The following is a 23,096-nucleotide window of genomic DNA, read 5'->3' as shown; positions in this document are numbered from 1 at the left end:
TGCAGTGAAGCTGTATGAAACCAGCCCTTCTTCTCATGTAAAGTAAGGCCCCTTGGTGATGCTCCTGAGGGCACTGGCTGCTCAGCTCCCAGGCCAGCCGAGAGTCTTCTTGCTCAATGTTGTTTGGGGGTATCTCCACAGCAGTGCAGCAATACCCCATGGGCTCTCTCCTCTCCATGGGCAGTTCCCCATGAGCTCTTCAAACATCTGACGCACTGCTGTACTGCGGAAGCCTTTGCCAACAGAAGCTAAGGGACAGCAAGTCACTTAGCGCGTGTTGCAGGAGGCTGCTCTAGCTTTGCCCTGGAGATTAGCTTTTCACCTTGCTGGCTGCAGAAGTGGAGAAGGTAGCTTGTCTCTTGTTTTTCCGGGCATTTAGTTTGTCCTTGTCTCGTGGCCTGCAAAGGCTGGAGACTCGGGGCCAAAATCCCTCTTTGTTGGCACCCTAATTTATGCTCTAAACTAGGTGTTTGCAGTAACTGAAATAGATATCTATGAGAATGATTTCAAGATATTTAAATCTAGTTATGTCTGCGATATACTGTCTGTCAGTCTGACTGAGCTTTGAAACATCATGTGTATGACAGATATATGTCTATCTTCTATGCAAGTATCTCTCAATATATCAGGAAAGGCCTTGAAAACTTCAAATCCAGAACCTTGTGCTTGGCCCTGCTCTGCAATGAGCATCCCTAATCGCAAAGAAATGGTTCTGGTTTTGTTGGTTCAATTTCCTAGATTTTGTGTCAAAGTTTTTCTTGGATGTGTCTCATGGATGTATCTTTAAGGCTGTGACTTGCATAGATTGGTGAATCTGATATTTAGTAATGGGTTGTTTGGTTTTTTTTTTTTGTCCACTTCAAAATTCCCTGTACCCCCGTCCTGTGCCCCCCCCCCCCCCCCAAAAAAAAAGAAAATACCTACAAAAAGGGGCTACCTAATCATTAGGAAAAAAAAACCATGACCAAAACTTCTGGCCATAGCAAAACTGCACCCTAAGTAAAGTATTCTGTGGCCATTAAGCTGCACAGCTTTGAATAATTGGCTTTCTCAACAATGGCTCAAGTTTTTGGCTTTTCAAGTGAATCGAGCTAGAGACCACAGAATAATTGTCTGTTCAAGCCACTGCCTAGGTGCAAAGCACAGCTGGGGTAAGGAGTCAAGACTTTTTATTAAAAAAAAATAAAAAATGGATAGCTTCATTTTCAAGAGATCTAGGATTGAATTTATTTAAATAAAAAGTGTATATTTAAGTGTATGATTGTACAAACTTATATACAGAAACAGCAACAGATAATCACCCTGTAAAATGTGTAAGCAATAGATATCTTTCAGCATATGTTCCTTGCAAATAAACCTAGAGAAACAAAGAAGTTTCTTTTATGGTTAGATCCTGTCGTGGGAAAGAAGTCAAGTAATTGGTAGACTTGGTGTAATTCCTTCCTGTTGTATTTGGCGAATAGGCAACACACAATTCAAAAGATAGTTCAGATTTCATCTTTGATAAAATCTGGTCCATGTCACTCCCTGTGGAAGTGAACACAGCTATGAGTTAGGAAAATGCAATGTTCCCTTGTGTTGGTACAAGGCACCTGTCTGAGGCTTTGGAGACAGTTTATTCAGTATGCTCCAAGAGTACTGAAACTGGGCAACTGAACACTTGTTAATGTTTAAACAAATTGTGATTTATGAACTCGGACTTTTCTCTAAACTTTATATTACTTGGAGCCTTCTGTGACAGTCTCTGTCCTAGAGCAAGAAGCCATAGCATGATATAGCACATTTTACATAGAGTGAGTCTATTGCAGAATTTTGCCGTAGACATAGGGATTTTACTACTTATAGTCTCCATATATGAATTAGTAAAAATATAGGTCTCCTTCTTGGCAATTTGTGATCTAGATCTGGGTTTACAGCCTTATCTTGGACATTACAAAAATACCCTGGAGGAGCTGATGTAAAACATCAGCGTCCTCAAATTATCTCATTTAAAATATTTGCAACTTTCTTGGCTGGAATACCACCTTACTCTCATCATTCAAATTAGGGTTTCTACAGTCACTTGTAAGAGAGCTTTCCTGGCCAGAGAATTTCTGTTCCATGTGCTAAGGATTAACTGGTTTAGTAACTTTTAAGACTGTGTTTCCCTCCCCAGTTGTGTTCCTCAGAAAAGTGATGTTGGTAGGCACCCATAGCAGTCACTAAATACGATAGTCCTGAGTGCCCTGCTGCAGAGGCACTGCCTGCGCAAAAATGTAGGGCTGCTGGGGAATTAGTTACCACAAGAAAACAAACAAAACCAACCCCAACTGGCTGGACAGTCAACATCAGGGGATTTGGCAAAGAATTGTAAATCACTACTTTTTTTAATCTGAAGTATCATTTTGAAATCAATATCTCTGAAACTGGAATAAATCGGAAATATGCTTCCTGGTAAAGTGTCCTCTAAGCTTTCATTGCTATTTTGTTGTCCTCTACAAATGGAAAAGCAATTGACTGGCTCTGAAACGTAGAATTTGGAGGGAAAATTTTGCACCTCCTGAATCTGTTTAACTTTGAAAGTTAAATTGATGTGTGGTTGTGATTATGTACTACATGTGTGGACCTACATTTGCACTTACAAGCTGCAGCTGAGGTTTTATAGCTAGGGATGCAAATTTGTGTTGATTCCTGCTTAGAGGTTGGTTTTTCTATGCTTTGGAAGATGGGGTAGTTTTTTGATTTTTTTTTTTTTTTTTTTTTGTTCTGCTCAACTAGACATAGGTGTGCATGTTTGCTGGTTTTTTTTTTAGGGGGAATGGAGTTTAAAAAAAAAAAAGAGCTTGGCTCATAATTACCACGCGAATGGAAAATGTGTTTCCAAGTGTGTTGGGATTAATACAGCCAATACCTGTGAGAGCTCATTTCAGTCAAACAGCAGATGCTGTAAATTCCTCAGTAAGTACTTTGGAGTTAGTATTCTTCTCCTGAGTGTATAAATCTGACCTCTTTCCCACTTTTTTTCTCTAAGCCCCAGCCTCCGCCCCCCCCTCCCCCATCTGCTTTCCCTTACTGTCTCTAAAATGCCCCAAAGCTCCCACTGGCAGTCCAAAAAAGCGTACAACTTCCCATCAAGACCTTCAGAATAGCTGTGTACAGTGAAGATTATCTCACGTTGGATCTGTTCAGCTCTAGCAAAAGTTAGGATTTATGCAATTATTTTCATAATATCCTGCAGGACCCAATGCATGCTGCAGAAAGGTCAACAATGAAATAGGCCTGGGTACTACAAACTGGTCCAAAATGATGTAATGGTAAATTGTAGTACTGGTAAGTGTCTTGTTGGTGTGGAAGGGCAGCAATGTGATAAAAATAGAGTCTCTGTTTTGTTCTGAGCGTCATGGGGACTGTTTTCTGCGGATGTGAAAGCAGAGAGAGGGTGTGCTGTAAATTGCCAGGACTACTATGAAGCCCTTTGCCAACGTGTTAGTGTTGCTTGTTTATAATAAGGTACAAAAATGGCAAAACAGTTTGGTCATAGTTGTGGACGTGCCACTGCTACATTTTGTTTTTAAACAAAAAATAGGACAAATATGCAAAATAGGTAGGACAGATGTCACTTCTCTCTCAATTTGATAATTTAAATTTCTAATGCTTCTGAATCCTCCATACTCCCTTCATGATGATAGGTGGAAATTGAACCACCGTCTTAATTTTGATGCTGATCTAAGCATGATAACAATCCAGATAAGGTTCAATGAAGATTGTCAGAAACACGCTGTTTGTCACATTGGAGACTATCATTACAGCATGATTCCTTGTGCAAACTAAAGCCAAAGGTGGAAGGATGCTCTCTGGGTGCTAAGGGTTGAGTACTTTGTTACTGTACTAATAGACAAAAGAGAAGAGTTTACTACTTTTACAAAGTAGCTTAATTCAATTGTCTTTAGGAAATTATTTTAAGACAAACAAAAAAGGAAACCAAAAGCCCTGTTCTAGAGGTGCAAGAAACTGTAGGACTTCAGACTCCTACAAATCCCTTTCTAAAAATGATCCTACTCAAACTGCATAAGATAAACACTATTTTTGTCTCTCTTGATTGTAGCTTTTAATGGGAATGGCAGGTACCCACCCTGTAGTGCTCAAGAGCAGTGCCAGAGCTCAAGAGCTAGTGCTCTGTCATTCCATCTCTCATCAAAAACCCCTATGTGCAGAAGAGTGACCTTGTGACAGGACATGGTCTAGATAATATTGTTTGATATAAGAATATTCTTTTTCTTCTCTTAGTTTCTTGGGGGTTTCCATGGATAAACATGCCATCTAAACAAGGTAGTTAAAAACCATGCGTTTTCCTAAAGTGAAGTTATTTCACAAACACCTGGTGGCAGATTTTGGAGCTATTTCCATGGAGCGGCTGGCAATTGTGCCTAAAGGATGGACAGGAGAATAGTTTGGGATTAATCAGGTTCCTTGTACCTGGAGTCCTCCTTCGTGGTTTCTGCCTTTATGATCCTGGTTGGCAGCTCTTGCACCTAATGGTACCTTGTATGAGAATTTCAGCTTTTCTTTTGAATCTTGCAGTTTCTGGACACGGCTAGGAAGATGGAATTATTTGTGTCAATCTTGTTATTTGTTTCTATTTTCAACAGAATTTTATTTGCCTTTGTCAAAACCTGAGCACAAGAAGCTATGTCACAAAATAATAGTAAATAAAACTCATTATAAACAAAACAAAAAAATTGTTTAGCACTGTGAATCTCTGTACCGTTTGCCAAAGGCAGACTACAGTTTAATGGGCTTTGAAAATAGAAACATTAATCAGATCTAATTCTATGGAAAATAAATGAGGCAATTCTTATCACATGAATAAATTGTTCCTTTAGAATATTGTTTTGCACCAGTATTGCTTCAAGTACCATTTATGTAATCTCCTAATGAAAGGCCTCTCTAACAGATAGCACGCCAGGTACAGAAAAGGCTCAAAATTCCCAATTCCTTTCGAAAGCAAATACAGTGTGTCAGAAAGGAGAGGAGAAGGGGGGAAAAAAGAGTAAGGAGCTAGAACTCATTTTTTTGAATAATAAGAACGGTGAACTAGTAGGGGAGAAAAGTTCTCATAAAAGGATAATATGTAAAGAGTTTTTCACACTGCCTCAAGTTTTCTTTGTTAAAAATGTATTCAAGTTGTCTAGAGCTTTTTTCAATTTAAAATAGTTTGTTTTTCTCCCCACCCCCCAGCCTAGGCACCTCCAAAATAAATTGAAGGAATGGGCACAGGGGTAATTGGTTTGAAGAAAATGACAGGAATGTGGAAGAGGGAATAATATTGCTAAAGAGGGAATAATGCTGCTTGAAGGAGGGAACTGACCCATCACGGTGCTGTAGGAGTATTCTTTTAGCTTTCGGGTTGTATTAACTCAATTGCTTTATTAGTTATTACACATACTAAATATAAGTAACTATAACTCTAGATTTTGGAGAAATAATGAAGTGTGACTTTATGCACCAAATCAATCTGTTCACGACTTGTTATGGATTTGATTCCATAAACAAACTGCCCATCAGTGGAGATGAGGTCGTATCTTAAATGCCAGACAAACCCTGTAACAGCTCCAGGTCTCTGTAAGGCAATGCCTGCCTCCCTTTGACCTGGCTGCTACTCTTGGAAAGAATATTGGGAGCTGCTGCCTGTTCCTCTCCTCGGTGCCAGCTGCCCAGAGAAAGCACAAAGGGCACAGACCAGAGTCTTCGCAGAGGGAGACCTGTAGTTTGGCTCAAGCTCTGATTCACTGAGGCTGAGCTCCTTCATGATTTCCAGTAAAAACAAAAAAGTACACTTGTGACAAAAGCTTTTTATTCTTATTTTGATTGCTGCGGAGTTTAATTGCCTCAAACTGGGGCCAGCCGTTGTTCTGTCTTGTGGTTAAGTAACTCTGGCATGTATGATAGCTTGCAATTACTGTGCAAACTATCATTTTTCCATTTCAAAAGTTACCATTTCTCCATGCTTACTGCATTATCTAACATGCCACAATTATGCGCATCTTCAGAGAGAGGAAATGGCTGTGGCACATCACATACTGTGGTGTGGCAAGTGTAGGGAAAAGTATTTTGGGGGTTTCTGTGATAACTGTTCTTATGGAGCCAAATCTTCCTAAGTGTCTGAAAAGCCGATTTGGTTCATTGCACATACTTCCTAGGAAGACTTTAGACCAGTTATTAATCTTTAAGTGTTTTATACATATGTGTAGGAAGGTAAATATGATGTAAATTGTAGGAAAAATAAATTAGTGAATACCCAAAGTCTCATTTAGTCATAAGCACACGTGAGAACAGGATCCAGGAGTCGAGAAGGCCCAATATCTTTTTCTAAGTAGGCAATGGTCTCAAATGCTGAAATTAAAACAGATGTGCAAGCAGACCACTTCCTACAGGAACTGCTAAAACAGCAGATTGGCAGTGCCAGACCTGGGAAAACTGTGCTGTGTCGGTATTTGTTTGTTCTGATTTGCTCTTTGGCTTCCTGGAATTTGTAGAGTTCAAACTCAAATATGTGGTACCTAAAAGCAAAGCAAGAATTAATCCTGATCTTGCCTTTTTGTCAGGGGTTTGCTATTTATTTTTTCAGGCGATACACAATCTGCATATGACACACTGCAAGTGGGAAGACAGGGGTTTCGTCATTGTCTGATCTCTGATGTGCTGGGTTCCTGGTGGCTTCAGTGTTGTGGAAGAGGAAGGATATTTACAGATGGATTTGGATGCGTAAGATCTGCTGCAAAAATAGATGCAATTTTAACATAACCTTACACAAGAGGCATATAAATTCTCCTGCCTTTTGCCAGTGAATTACCTAGGGATGTTGAAAAGTTATGTCAATCTCTCTTTTGCCAAAAGCTGTTGGGGAGATCTACGGTACAGCCTCTAATTTGACAACTTTCTGCTCTTGTAGAGCTAATCTCTTAAGCTAATTTTTTTTTTTAGTAAGAGACAAAATTTGCACAGGGATGTTGATTAATAGGTTATTATACAAATATAGTACAAGATCACTGTTTGGTTTAATTTTTTTAACGTTAACAGAGATGTAATAATAACAACCATGTTCAAACACTTTGATAGCTTGATGTACTGGGATGGCCAAAGACTTCAGCTTCTCTTTTTGTTCTTTCATGATAGAGCCTTTCATGGCTTTGGGACAGCTGGTAAACACTTGCTTCATTCTGCATAAAGGGTGGAATCAGCTGTGTTTATCGTTGAACAATATAGTGATGATTTGGGGAAGAAGAGACTAAAAGCAGCAGCGAAATAAAATCCTGAAGCCTGGCTGTGACCGCTGTTTGGCAGCCCATCTAATATAGGAAGTCTTGTCTCTTCCTCAAAGTTCTTTGGAGTTCAGGACATGCCTGTCTTGGGTCTTTCCCATGTCTGTGATGTTTTCATCATCTATTTATGTTTGTCCTGGTCTAGTCTGTGGCTTTGCTCATGCTTGTGTCTCGCCTGGTGGAGGGGAGGCTGCAACCCCTTCCTGCAGCAACACCACTACCAAAGACCTCCTTTCCCAAAGACCACACACGGTGTTTTATGTGGCTTCTGCTACAATAAATCAAATAAGGCAGCCACCTATGTAGGACTTTTAAGAGCTGACTTTTTGTTTTGTCTCGGTGGCAGTTTTAATAGTGTGTTAGTACTCTGTGTGTCTGTCTAATATTAATGAGAGAAAAACAGGACACAATTTAGAACTTGTATTTTATGATGGCTTTAGTATTCCTTGAAAAGTGGGGAGATTCAGATGAATCGCTCTGCAAATTCATTTATACAGTTAATGATATATATGTTTAGATGAGAAGTGGTTAAACTTGGAGAGGTTTCTTAATATGTTTATAAAATTCACTGGATGGCGAGTTAATAGATAAATTATTGATAAAATGATGAAAAGGTTACGTAGTAGAAATCTGTTAACAATGAGTGAAAGAAGATTCAGTTCTGTAGATGTCTGTAATCTCTTTAATCTCTTGGATTCTTAAAAGCTCTCTTAGAGCCATCTGAAAGGCTTTATGCTTGATAAACTTAGCATAAAAGTGTCTGGTGTATCAGTTTTACAGTAAGCTTTCTTGTCTGAGAAGAGGAGTGTGGTACCAGGGAGGCTAGAAACCTCCCAGGTGTTACTAATAAAGTCAGTTATTGCCTTTCTGTACAAGTACACAGTGTGCATGGAATGAACAAAGCCTCCCTCTGCCTCCTGCTCACTGTTTTTGAAGCCTGCTAAGCAAGAGGGGGAGTTACCTTTATCTAGCCAAAGAAGTAGCTTTGCCCATTCTCATACCCCTTTGAAACAAAAGGAAGCTAGACATGGCTCTCATCGTGGCTCTGATTCAATGGTAGCTGCATGCAGTCCCTCCTCGGACTGTGAGCATGATTTTGTAACATTGCCCTCAAATACTGTGCAAATGGATCAAAACCACCATACTAATACATTAAAATATAAGCAAACAGCGAGACAACTTTTGAGATGTTTATGGTTTGTCCAAAGTAACAAAAGCGATGCATCTTAGAAAAGGATTTCAGTGAAATTGCTTGAATGCTGAGCAGTTGGCCAGACTTCAATGCAAGTCAGCTCTGTTGACAGGAATCTGTCATAATTCAGTGCTGATCAATATTGGTATACTGCAGTCCTTGTTTATGACATGGAAAAAAAGGGTATTGCTAAAAGAAAGCTTAAGATACTGCTATAAAAACTGTTAGGCCTCACTGTATGTAGCTGTAGTTTGTTATAGTGCTATTGCAGAAGAGTAAAGTCCAGATTTTGAAGTGCCACTAGAAATTGTAGGCAATAGCATAATTAGATCAAATGCAAGGTATGGTGTTTTTAGTGTTGCGGTATCAAAATAATATTCTCTGGTCTGACAAACCTCTGGTGATGAAAAGAAGTGCTTGTACTGACAAGAAGTCAGTAGGTTCACTTGATAAATAAGGTTCACAATAGTGGACCATTGTATTTATTCTGGAGAGCCCTTATCGCTCCTTTGGGATGTGAGCGTGGGATGAAGTTCTCTTTGAGCACTGCAGTGCTGGTTGCTACAGTGGAAATGCTGTCCCTCGTTTGAAGGATCTGTGCTTTCTAGTGATATATGAAAGAAGACATTTCTTGTTGGGTAGTTAAATGAGATTAATATATGCCAGTCTGGGATTTCTTGGCCAAATACATATACTCATGCTGTTATGTGCACTTGCAGTAAGTTTGGAGGACCCAGGAAGTATTGGACTACTGCATTTTAAGTACTGTGACTGTATCTCTGCAGTAAATATGCTTTGCTTTCAAAGTGCTGGAGTTACTGTATGTATGATAGAGCTACACTTGGATTTCCAGTATTACTGATCCATGGCACGTAACCAAAAATATTGGGATGTTTTGTGTATTAATAGGCTTATTGTGTGTTGGGGGATCCCAGATTAACAGAAGGATTCTTCAAAAGTTCTGTGCACAATGAACTCCTGCTTTATACATGGGGAACTTAGTCCAGTGTGGGTTTTGGATTTTTGTTACAAGGTAAAGATGAGTAGGTGTGGTGGGTTGCTACTAGAACCTGGGACTTTTTGGTGGTGTGTCTCAGTGAGCCGATGTCAGAGACATACTCGTGTATGCAGGCAAGGCTTATGCTAACCTGGTTTATTTTATTTTTTCTTTTTTTTTATTTAAAGAGAGGGAGACAATCTTATATGCTTCCATATGTTGGTTTTTTCCCTAGTACCCTGGCTTTCTACATTTGACATTCAAAACACCCATTTGTGCAAATAATTTCTGTAGAGGATAATATTTCAGGGGATCAGAGGCTGAATGATGAAAAGGCAGATGCTTGTCAGCCACCCACGCTGCATCATACCCACAGTGTGCTGACACCTCGTTCATGTGTTAAAACATTCTCCTCCCGACAGATGTGTAGCCCTTGCATTGTCCCTTGTTACTGTAAAGGACAGCATGTGCAGAGACTTGTCAGGATATTGGTAAAGAATGAGACAAACTTGCATATAACTAAAAGCAGCCTCAATTTGCCATCCCTTGTTTTTCTTTTTTTCTAAACGATGAAATAATTTGTATCTAAGTTTGTGAGTTGTGATATCATTGTCCCATGTTCAACTTCTTATTCACAAGATCCTCTCCACTCATGTGCTGTTTTTTTCTGCATGAATCTATGTTGTCGTTTGCAAAACCATCACTTGCCTACAACTATGTGTCTTTGGTACTATTTCTTCATTGCAATACACATCTAAAGCCTTGGTTGCTACGCATTGTGTTTCTAGTACAAAAGCTGTGGAAGTCTGTACAGCATATTGCTGTGTCTCATATTTTATCATTTGAAATAGATTGCCAACTACAATCTATGTATATTTAATTTGTCTAAAAAAACCCCCAGGTGTTGGCCAAATTTTCACATCTTGGAGTTATTCAATTTACCCTAATGGTCTTTAGCTGAGAGTTATGTTCACACAATGGAGGATAACATAGACTGAAATTTTTTCTCAGACCTATTAAAATTTTGAACTTGATGAGTTTCCATCCAGTCCAGAAAATACAGGTTTCTGAGTGTGTCCTGTATACCTGTCAAATCTGGTAACCAGGACCTAGATTTCTTGAGGCTACTGGAAGATGAAGGAATAGTATAAAGCAAGAAGTGATGGGAGGAATGTGATTATTTCTAATCTAGAGTGATTGGAGGGCTGGACCACCAGCTTGTGTCCAAGTGACACCATGTCAAAAGCATAACTGTGTTGAGGCAACTCAGGGGAAGCAGACTTCTGCATCTGCTCTGCCGCAGCTCCTTCCTAGATAATACACTGCAGTTATTTCCTTCTTGGAGCTTGAGGGGAACCCAAAACTTTCAGGTGTTGTAGTTTTGTTCTTGACTTCTTCATATAAACATCTTCCCCCCCCTCCCCCAAATAAACCCTCAAGCCCTAATGTCTTTAAGGACTTACTTCATAAATAAGCACTACTAAAGATCCTAATGCATACACTCACCATGAAGGTGGACCACATAACAGCGCTGAGAAACCTGTATTGAAAACCATTCCACTGTGCTAAATATGAAGGGGCAACACAAGGAAGTTTCATTTCGGTAGAGCTGATCAACTAAATAGGCAGGAGAGAAAGGCAGGTGAAAGGGAAGAATAGCCCTCTGCTGTTTAAATTTTTTTTGGTAGAATATAAAATAAGCCTTTAGTCCAACAAAGCAGAAACTTGCTTTGTTTGATAAAGAACATGCTCAAATCTTAATGCAATAAATTGGCCTTAAGCATATGCTCTATATCTTCCCGGCTAGACATGCATTTTGCTGAATCAGGGTGTAAGTGACTCACTGGGCTGCATGAGAACCAGGGACAGAATCAGACTGGTGCTCTAACCAGAAAGCCATGTCTGTTCAGAAGAGTGCGTTGCTTCCAAATGAACTACCAGGGGCAGCTGCTTCCAAAGAGCCCTTAAGGTAGGTGTGCTGTGCAGCCATTCCCTACGAGGCATTAAAAAAAATGTTTTGAGTCTAAGCGACTGCATGGGGGGCATGTTCTTTTCAGCATTGTTCTTACTGGAAGTTTCTGTATGAGGTTTCTCTTTAATTTCTTCAAGAGCTATGTCAAAGGCTTAGAAACCACTTTTACTCCATGCATTTTAATGGAGAAACAGCAGCTGTGGTGAGGCAAGCCTCAGGTGGCCCATGCTCCAAACCATGGGGTGTTTGGAGAGGTTAAAGGCAAGCGCTGAAGGACAATGCAACTAATTTCAGTGAAGATTCACAAGCAGCTTAGCTGAGAAGTGCTGAGGTTGCTGGCCCTAATGTAGCAAAGCACTTAAGCGGGTGTCAGGTTTTAAACATGTGAGGCTTTTCATTTTGGTTCCTATGAACATCTTTAAGTACTTTGCTGGATTGGGATCCTGGCAGGACTGAAACCCTGGATATCTTTGCACATTAAGCAGTGTAAGTTAAAGCAAGAATTTTTTTAGACTTGCAGCTTTTCCTTAAATTATGTATCATAGGTATGCTATTTCCCTTTTGGTTGTTCTTGTTTCTGTGCTTGAAAGAGTTTACCGTTTTTTATAATATTTAAGATTCTACATTCTCTTGCTATTAGATATGCAAACAAGTTTAAAGAGCTTAGGGATAACAAACAAACAAAAAACCCCTCCCAAACCCCACAAAATTTAAACCAACAGAAAACACTCCTCTTCCAGAGCTTTGAGGCTGTCCATAGAGAGAATTGCAATTTTGTCAAATAAGTCATTGCAGAGAAGGAATTATTTGTATTCCAGCCTGCAAAAAAGAGGCGAGTTTGAGAGTTGTATTTGCACTTAGCATGAAGGTAACAGCTGAGCTTATGCTTTTCTTCTGAAACAAAATGTGCTCAGGTAAGAACTCACAGCTAACAGCAAATGGTCATAAATGATGTATTAGTTATACTAGAAAATGAGTGCTATTGAGCTTGATTCTGCTTATGTTTCATGATTGCGTTATACGCCCCTCCGTGTCTCTTTGGTGGCGGTACCCTTCTCTTTTGTAAAGTTTCTTCGTGCTGTTTTTATAGATTATTGAAGAAGGAATTGGGAGGCTGGATGGCAAATACTGTATGCAATGAATTTTTCAAAAGGTGTTAGTTGTTAGCATAAACTAGCCGAATTAAATGCTAAGAACCATCAAATGACTTTTCAGCATAGAACAACATATGTTCCTTTTGGCTGATGAGAAGAAAGCCGAACCAAGGCTGGGAGAGCTGTCACGACTCGGGCAGCAGGAGCTGGACGGTACTTGCCCAGTCTGCACCGTCATAGCTAGCAGGTTTCCTGTTGTTCTTCTAAACCAGATTTTTACACATTGATTGAGGGCATCCTTTGGCCTGAAAGGAGGGAGAATGCAGCAGTTTTTCAGTGCAGAGGGAAACTATTCAGGCAGAGGAAGGAGTCTTGTTCCAGCGTTAGGTACTCTGTCTTCCCAGCTAATGAGTCTGTCCGAGATACTTGGACTGTAGGAGTTTCCAGTACTGAAAATTGGGCCAAGGAAAAAAACAAGGAGGATATGATTTCAGAAGGAATTTTATTTAAAAAAAAAAACACCCCCCCCCCCCCCCCAAAAAAAAACCAAACAAAAAAAAAACCCCAAAACCCAAACCTTTTTAACATTTAAATGCTGAACTCTTGGAAATGACTGCTGTTCCTCTAGCCAGATGGATGTAAACTTGTAACTCCAAAAGCATACCCAATAAGTTGGCCCCCAAAATATGATACTAGTTGCCTCAATCCCATCACAGACCTGACTATTATTTTGAGGTTGCATAGATTTTTCAAAAGGGCTGAATTGGCCCCTTCATTTCTCTTCTAAAAATTCCATTTTGGTAACAAAACATGATCTCAGTTTTCGTTCCTTGCTCCAGTGGAAGTAGAAGGAATTGAGTCTACTTTCAGCATTATGTCAACTGCTGGCCAAGGCTTTGGTTTAATAGTATCTGATATTCCAGTGGTATCCAAACTGGTAGGCAGGCTAGTGTTAACAAGAGCAGTAAAATAAGTAGAGCTGTGCACCATTCATCCCATTCCTGGTAAGCCTATTAATTCAATTATGGTAAATGTCTCTTGGAGCAATTCTTTGGCCTTAGTTTTGCTAGTTTGTCTTTGTTTAGGTTACTGAAGAAGGAGCACGTGGAAGATGTAGCAATCGCCTGGGCAGTATGTAGGTTTTGTGGGTTTTTTTTGTTTCTTTGTTTTTGTTTTGGGTTTTTTTTTTTTAGGAGGATAGAGAAGTATGTGCTCTATGTAGTTAGGATAGAGATGCAATGTGCCCATGCAGGGCTAAAGCATTTACTACTCTCCTGCTCTCCACTCTGCAAGCCTGCAGTGGGCAGAAATGCACTCAACAGTCCTATAGATAGCTTGAAAATGTGGCTTGTAGGATAAATGCCTGCTTGTTTATTAGGGTGGATTAAAAGACGGAAAAGTAAATGCCACGTTTAAGTACTAAGCTGTGCTACTATGCTGTGAAAAACAAATTGAACTTTACATCTATATTGCATTAGTATGCTGGCTTCTTCGTTGTTCTTGATTTATAGTTTTGAAAACTACCTTTAAGCCTTAATGTGAGCATTTTTGTGTCATATAATCCAAAGGAACAGTTTGTGCTTTTAAAGGGAAAGGTACCTTTTGGGTCGTCTGACTACTTTTAAATTTCATAGGCTTATACATGCTTGTAACTGTTACAAGATGAGGTGAACACCAGAACCAAAATCTCAGTCTTTGACTGGAAATGAATGTTGCCTTCATTCATAGTGATAATGATATCTCATTTTCTTTAAGTCAGACTATTTTAATTCTGGTAGTAATTAATATGGTGTTTTATTAATCATGAAATGTCAATTGATTCATTAGTTGGGTGTTTTGTGTGACCGCAGTTCATTGTAACACACAGCTCACAGTAAATAGTTCCTAAAAATAGTGGATAAAGTTGCAAAACTTTCAGAAGAGCCGCTAAATATTTTTCTGCTTTATGTGATATCTCTTCAAGTTATTTTGATTTAAAAATTATTCTTCATATACACTAGTTAATAGTGACAACACAAATGATTTTTTTTTTTAACTAGCTCACTGCTGATAAATTCTTAGTATTTACAAAATTTAAACTATATATCCTGAAGAGGACTTTCTGAATCATAGTTTCAGCCTGTGCTCTGATCCTACAGAAAAGCAGCTTTTCATTTCCACTTACTGGCCCTATACTGCAAGGTAAGACCAATGTATGGGGGAAAGGAAGTGTAGCATTTACAGCTGAGTTTTCTGTGTGGGGAAGTGGTACCCAGAGATGCTGCGTTTACCCAGGGATGGCTTGTTGCATTGCATATGCTGAATTCTAGTTCATTGACTACTTCAGGACAGAGTATAAAAATTTCAGAGAATGTACAATAGCTGGAAATGCACATTAATAAACCTGGACCATAACATACCAGCTCTCCATGGCAAGGGGAGTGAGCTGTAATATCAGCTGGTGTAACCTGGCACTGCTCCATGATTACCAACTCTTGTTGGAATCCATGCTGTCCTCCAGTAAAACAGAAGGCGTTGATTCACCATAGGTTATATTCCTAACCAATCTATATTACAACACTATATTTTGCTTCAGAAAATTAATTTTCCAATTCATATGTCAGATGTGTGCTTTGGGTTATCCTGGAATCTGTATATTTGACCCAGAAAATGAGTGTTCATCAAACTTACAAAAGATATCTGATTCTTTTTGTTATGTTTTCTTTATTTGAAAATCTGATCCCTTGAATCTGATCTGATTCCTTGAGAGATTTTGTTCTTGAAGATCTGCTTCATGAGATCTACTTTCATTTGGAGGAAAAAAAAATATATTTGAAAAATTGTTCACTGGCATCAAATGGCCTGTTGATAGTTAGCTGTCTTCAGAAGACAGCTGGAGTACCACCAGCAGATTAAACAGGCAGAAAATATATACGTAAGATCTTTGCTGTTATCAGAAAGAAACCATTAGAAAATACTGTAGGGAACAGTCTTTGAGGGCTGGCTGGGTTATATACTTTCCCAGGAGCTGCGGTTGGGAAAGCAAACCTGTTCAAAGAGTCAAGCACAGGAAGAATTGAAACTAGGTTGACTTGTTCTCAAAGATCAGGATCTGAGTAATTTGCAAATGTCAGCTTTCTTCATATAAAGGAACTATACTGTCAAGCATACACTGTATATAGGATTTAAACATGTCTTTTCAGCCCAAATGCAAGGGAGCTTGAATGCATCGATCGTACCAATAGTGGACTGACCTTTTGGTATTTTATTTTTTCTGACTCTTGTTTGTTACAGGTCAGGTGAGATGTTTCAGGATGGGTGGCTGGTTGTTTTCTGAAGGCAGCATTTATTATGTGTCAAAAAAATCATTCTGATATCTTGTGATGGAGCAAGCAGCTGCAATGGTTGACGTCAATCCCTGCAAACAGCAGTGGCAGACTGAAACGTGTGATCTTGAGTTTCTTGGACTTGTGTCTTTATCAGTATCAGTTTAATGCATTGACCTGTAAACTGTTAGGGTAGGCAAAAGCCTGCTCCTGGGAGACTGTAGCTACTAATACCAGGGCAAACTGAGGATGGGGGTTATATTTTCTTTAAAAGCCATGGTATTTAGCGCTAGTCTTTGTCTCAGAGCCTGAAGAGTTCATGTATGTTGGATTCTGGAACTGCTGTTTCAAAACTTAATATTGAAATGACAAATTTACTCCTTGTCTGTTTGCTTTAGTGTTGGCTTATTTCTAAGCTGTTTAGAACAGAAAGAAAATAAAGTAGAAGAATACCCAACCTGTGCTGGAGACTTTGGTTTCCTTTGCTGCTTCTGTTAGCTGGCCACCATGATATACTACATCAAGGTGTAGATGTGCTAGAGATTCCACTTGGCGTTTTCTGCAGATGCTTTGATGGTTGTGTCATACTCCAGACAGTGCAGGTGAGCAAATTCACTGTTATCTCCAGGGCACTGTGCTCCCCAGGAAAGCAGAGCTAGGTACACCTAGGCAAATAATAGCAGTGAAGATGATGATCTGGCTGCTTTAGTCCCTCTACACACAACACTTACACGCTTACATGAAATCCCACCAGAAAAGATCTGAATGGTTGCAATAGCTGTACTGAGAAAACAAAGGCAGAAAGTGAGCTTGAAACATTATTTTGTAGTGATTTTTTTTGTGCATTTGATCTATTGTGTCTTAAGAAACACCTTTGATTTTTCGAGGTCTGATTTCTATCCCTTGCGGTCCCTCCTTCCCTTTTTCCCACATGCTACAAGTATTCTGCCAAATCCAGAATAGCATGAAAGTAAGAAAATATACTAACTGTGTCTATACTGAGGAAGTGGTTTCCTTTAGAAATGGTAACCATATGAAAGCTATAAATGCTGATACCAAAGCTATAGTTGAATATACGGATGTGGGCCCTGGAAAAAAGGGAAATGGGATCTGTTTGCTAGCTAAAGGGAAAAGTCTTGTTGCTGCCTAGGCTTTTTGCCAAAGCGCAGCTGAAGTAAGGTTACTTTAGGTGTGTATTGTGTAGCAGCTTTTCCTCTCTTGCTTTTTATATAAGGTGCTCGCAGGAACACAGCTATGTGAACAAAAGAAAGTCTGGTTTGATTTCCTATTTTCATGGACTCCTAACTGAAAAGGTGAGTGTGTGCTTTGACAACTGTGCATGGGACAGGGCTCCCAGTGCTGCCTTCAGCTGTGACTTGGTGCTGCTCAGCTCCCTGACACGGCCGCTGAGGTACCTGGGCAGACACAAGCGGGATACTGCTCCTGCTGGTCCCATTACAGCACTGGTGAGGGAATTTGACAGCTGGGAAGAAATCAGAGGAGCAATTGCTGGCAGCAGAGTGGGAGAGAAAAATGAGAAGACTGGAGAGTGTTGTGACACGCAAAGCTCCATCCTCCCTGCCTTCTCCAAGTGCCCATGCTAACCAGCAAAGGGCCCTTCTTGCTAGCCCTGAGTTAGAGTAGCAATTTAATATAAACAGGGTATTGGCTCTCATCCTGAGAAAATGTAGATCATCCTTGAACATGAGGTAGATAAAAAGTTGGAGCCGGATTTCTCTAGAAGTGTTAGACTGTGGCCATGCTGTGCAGCACTGTTGGACACCAATGTATAGTCAGTAAGGTGCAGAGCTTTACACTTGCCTCTCAAGTAGAAAGAGACTTGCCGTTGAAATTCTGTTATCCTTCTACTTTATAAGGTATAAACTTTGGTACTTTTATATCCACTTTATTTTTTTTCTCCTGGGACCTGCACTTTTATGTGAGTTAACACATCAGTCAATCAATAGGCTTCCTTTAAAGGAAAAAGCAGGAATGAATATTCAGCAGTCATAAAAATGCTCTGGAGATTGCCATCTAATACGGATGAAATAAAAAGCAGAAGCTGATTAGAATTCCAGAAAATGGGATATTCATCTATTTATAGGAATTTGAGTCTTCGTATGCCAGATCTTGTAATTTAGTTCTCAATGTCCTCAATTCTAAGCACTTCTGGAAAAATCATTAAATGAAGGAAAAGTAAGAGGAATTTTAAAAGAGCCTAATTATGTTGATTTACAAAAGAAAAATGTAGCCAACATGGATTGTCTGGTTGAAGGATGCATGAGTAAAATATAACACAGTACTGTGCCTGAAATGTGCTCTCATTGTTGCTGAAGCATTGCCCCATGCCAGGGACTTACTGTCTCCAACACAGACTGATGTGCTAAGCTAGAAGCACAGGATGCAATGAGACTTTTTCATGGTGCATCTTCTTTGCTTATTTTTCAGACAAGGGCGTAGTCCTTTTCAATGCAAGTGCCTCCATAGAGCAGATTTTTCTTCTGTATCTGTTTTCTTATATCCTTTGTGTGTTTGAGTGCTCTTATTTCTCTCCTCCCACTTCTAGCTCTGAAATATATGACTTAAGAGAGCATTCATAGGACTTGTGAGAAGAAGGTGACCTCTGGCTGCTGAGAGAAAATGTAAAAAAAAAAAAAAAAAAAGGCTGGGCTTCCACTTCTACAGAGATGTATTAAACAGCTGCTGACATTGTGGGAGACCTGGAAAGCCTCAGGGAATCTTTCTACCTTGTGCTCGGTTCTGTTAAAAATACTCTGTGTATACCTTTTTTTTTTTTTTTAATCTAAACATGTATGAATTATGATATCAGGGAGAGGGGCTATTATAGGGTGGTGTACTCAATATCTCACGTGGAAATGTTGCCTGGTCTTTTATTTACCGAAGTATTAACATAGCTAGAGAACAATGTCAAGGGTTTTGAGGAAAAAAAAGCCTCAAAAAAATAAGCAAGCTTGATGTTATGTGAGCAGGGTTGGGCTAAGTAATCATTGTGCCATTTTCTAGCTGATGTGTGTGCCTGACTCGTACTGTGTTTTAATTTTAATGTGAATGAAGATGCGGTGCACCTGCATAAGGTGGAGGGAAATTGTACTGTGTTTTGGTAAAATTTTACTGTGGTCTGCCTCTTGGCAAGGGATGTTCGGGTGCTTTGTAAATAATTCTTGTAAATCAAGTCCATTGGGAGCAGTTAGTGTCCTTGTTTTGGAGAAATTTGTGCACAACAGGGACAGGGCTCTTGCTTGGGACAACAGGGGTTGGCAGTAAGTGGAGATGAGGACACGGGAGCTGCAAGTTGACATTCCTGTCTGTTCTATCTGAAAGGAGATGATGTCAAGTGACTTACCCTAGGCCAAGTCATTCCTTCCAATAGTTGCTCTTATATTTTCTTGGCAACAGTATTAGCCACGTTCTTAGGCCAACTTGGCCGTGCTCTCATTGCCGGTGTGAGTGGCCCACTGAGGTATGCTCCCAACAGCTGCGTGGGCAGCTAATGCATCCATCACAGCCTGACCCTGGGGAAGGAAGAACTTACCTGTGAAGAGCTTAGGGAAAAACTGAAGTGCAATATTGACTCCTCCTGCATCCTCCACTTCAGTGTCTTCTAACTTTTGCCACTCCAAGCAGCCTATTCTGAACAACTGTTCAGAAATATGTATACTATTTTGTACACTCAATATTTCATTTTTAATACTGCTCAGTGTGGCTCTGATGTGTAGCAGCTTTACTGGCAAGGTACCTTGAATGTCTTGGTTGCTCTGAACTTTCCTGTTTGGCTGTCTGGGGGATTTCAGAACTAGAAAAATATAGATTTTAATTATTTGGTGTAAAGAATTCTATTTTAGTGAATTAAGTTATTAAAAATGTGGATCCAAATTCACATTATCCCTAGGTTTTTTTTATCTGTCCTTTTTTTTTATAGTTTGGGCTTCCTGGGTGATTTCAAGTGCCATTCTAAGTGTTTTCACTAATCTTAACTTCTTACTAGATGAAGGATTTGGCTTGCCATCTGTTTTAACTCGGTGCCTTTCAGGCAGGTAATTTTTCAGTGGAAATTAACTGTGGAATGTTTCAGAGGATCATTGCATGTTTAAAGAATGTAAGTCTGAGCCGCTTCCTTGCGCACTGGAGGGAATGTCAGCAGATATAAGTATGTTTAGTCTGAGAGCAGAAGGGCAGACAAGGAAGACATTGTATGAAGATGTATAGGCCAAGCAGAGATAACCACTGGAGACTGAAAGACCGGAGTGTTGCTTGCTAAGGTCTAGAATTGTTATTACTATTACATGTATTACTATAGCCTCCAAAAGGTATTTCAAAGGGAGGGGATTTTTGAGTTTCTGTAAGTAATAATGGAGTAATCTCTGCCTAGTAAAAATTGGCATAGCATCCATAGCTTAAAGCCACTAAGAATCTGGACTAGAATTACCTTAATATATTTGGTTCTGGTAGAGCTAGAAATTAAAACAAGACAAATCTTTCATAAGAGGGGAAAAGTAGCTAGCAAAATAAGCAGTAAGTATCAAATTGCAGAAAATAGCCTCTGGAGCCATTGAAATGCAGCCCTTCCTTAGGAATTCAGGAGCCAGGTGTGTAGGAGGTCTTCTGAACAACCTGGCCAGCACTTTTGGGTATATAGGCACCAAAGGACAGTTAAATTCATAATAGTCTAGTTGCAGTAAGCTGGTCTGACTAAAATAGTCATTACAAACAGCCAGTCTGGAATCCTTGCTCATGCAAGTGAGTGAATACATACTAAGAGTAGGAAGGGTTTTCATTGTGTCAGCAGCTTTAGAAGAATATGGAATAGTAAGAAAAAAAAGAGTAGTCCATTCAAATGTATCCTTTGAATAGGGATGCTAGCTACAGTTGTATTTTCTGTAGTGTGTTGCTTGCAGTCCCCCGGCAGACTTCACTTGCTGGCATTGGCAAGTGCAACTCCCATTAAACTTAGTGGGAGCTGTGCTTGCTGAACTTGGCCCTCTGCCTGTAGAAAATTAAATGTGTTGGCAGGTTAGCCAGAGGAAAGTGTTCTTCTCTTTGGGGTGCTCAGCACTTGTTCTGAGGTGCTCTGGGCTTGTGGAAGAGAGAAACTCTTCAAAATCAGGGCTAGCCAGGAGGGCTCAGACAAATTGCCTCTTCTTTCTTCCTCTCTGTATTAAATGCTAGGAGGCCTGAGAACTGTGCAAAGCATGGTCACGGGCAGGCTCAGGATGCATAGTAGCCTCACCTGCACCTTGGACTTTGTGTTTGTACCCATAATAAGGAGAACTTCCCCTTTATTTTCTCTTTTATGAGGCAGGGGTTTGACAGGGGACATCAAAGTCATGGCTTCAACCTTTTTCCAGGTGTGGTGGCCACACTAGCATGTATACAGTGGGGATTGTAACGTGTGTGTGTGTGTGTGTGCTCATGCATGTAAGCACACTCTTCAGCACCTGGAAAACAACAGAAAAATGTGTGAAAAGATCTTCAAATCTAAGACTATTTTTGAGTTATTGCAGTGTGATCATTCTTCTTCTAGGCTATGTTTTAGCCCCAACCTGCATTTCTCTAGCTTGTCCTTTATTTGATTATTTTTCCAAATCCCCCTCTTAATTTGTGAGGGCAGCTGAGCTGCCCTTTCCTGGGATTTCATGAATTAAAAATACCCCACTATCCAAATGTCTTGGGAGACTCAGTCCTGTTTCTGAAAGTGAGGTAGGCACTTAGTAGTATAAATCCCATTACAAATAAATGGGATTCAGAATTGCTTATGCCTAGTGCTTTTTGGGTTGTGGTGTTTTTTTTTTTAAATGGAAGCTTGGTCCTCTGCTAGCATGTGTTTTCAAAAAAAAAAGTCACTTTGTGTTACTTGAAATTGTGCTTAAAATAAAGCAGTTCTATAAGACGCTGGTTACTAGCATTCCTTGCGTTGTATGATGACTTACTTCTGAAGTGGGCAGAATTATATTATCTGGAGTTGCAACACTTCAGTCTCTCTTAGAATGTTTACAATAAAAATCTGATGCTGACAAGTATTGTGGAGTGTATTTATTCTCTTGCTGTGGATTAAGCAATTGATTCTGAAAGATTAAAATGCCCCACCTGCCTTCTTGCACACTTCTGTTTTGCCGTGTCAAACAATATAAAATGAATACTGCACTTCCCTCTATCTAATTGAATAATTTACTGTAAATAGCTGTCATTTACTTTAGAGCAGTAGGGGATCATTAGCCAAATGGATGTGAGTAAGTCATGCCTTTAATGCGTTAGAAGGGCCTAAAATGGAATAATCTAAATGGGACCATCAATACAGCAAGCTGAATTAAGTCAGAGGCACTTAAAGCTTTAAGTCCTCTTTCTTGTAAATTACACGCTCCCTTGGCAGAAAGGTAATCAAGAACTTGCATAAAATATGGCATCTTTGTTTCAAAGCTTTATTTTTAATGAATAAAATAGTACAATTTAGGTGACATGATTGGTAGGTATAACTGTGTTTTGGATTTCCCTCATTTTAATTACCTCCCTTCCTTACTGATTGAAGCCTTCTTGCTTGCAAGCAGCTACTTGTGCTGACTGATATTGGCTCTATTCCGTAAATAAGTAAGATGAGCAGGTAATAAAATATCTTTTCTTGACTTTTATGGGTATATGACCTGATAATTATTTGCAGAAGTTGCTATTTTGTATATGTAATTTTAGAAAGGTCCCAGTCAATCTTAACTCCTAAATGTACAATATGTTTTTGGCATATTTCACCACTGAAGTCAGTGGGAGGGCTGTTAGGTGCTTTAATGCATCTGTCCTTCTCATTGACTACTCCTGGCCCATCTAGTTCTTCCATTCAGGTCCCTGTTATCCTGGAATAGGTTGGTCTTCAGTTAGAAGCTGGTATCACACAGTCACAGAATGGTTGAGGTTGAAGGGACCTCAGTAAACTTCAAAAAGGAACACTCTTATGGGTAATGCAAACTATCAAAGTTACAATTAATTAAAATTATCTGTAAATCGAGTCTTGCACCTCAAGACAGTTGCTACCTGTATTGCATCCTCCTCTTAGGATGTCATTGAAAGTTTGGCTTCTGATTTTGAGTCACAGTGACTTTGTGGGAACAAGTGGCACGTGTTTTACAAAAAAAGAATTTCACTTCTGAGTTTTGACTTTGCTCTGTTTCATTCTTCTAATCTTTTAGGTGTCGTAGGATGTTAAGGTTCCTGACCTATTTTTCCATGTT

General features: G+C 39.6%; 1 protein-coding gene across 3 annotated transcripts in view; it reads left to right on the top strand.

Moving 5' to 3' along the window:
- The window catches only part of INSC (INSC spindle orientation adaptor protein), a 150,301-nt gene that overhangs the window by 6,886 nt on the left and 120,319 nt on the right, over nucleotides 1–23,096 (top strand). The gene's annotated exons all lie outside the window — the stretch shown is intronic.

This window comes from Haliaeetus albicilla, chromosome 16 (assembly GCF_947461875.1).
Source record: "Haliaeetus albicilla chromosome 16, bHalAlb1.1, whole genome shotgun sequence".
Lineage (NCBI taxonomy): Eukaryota > Metazoa > Chordata > Aves > Accipitriformes > Accipitridae > Haliaeetus > Haliaeetus albicilla.
This window is presented reverse-complemented; position numbering and strand designations above follow the sequence as displayed.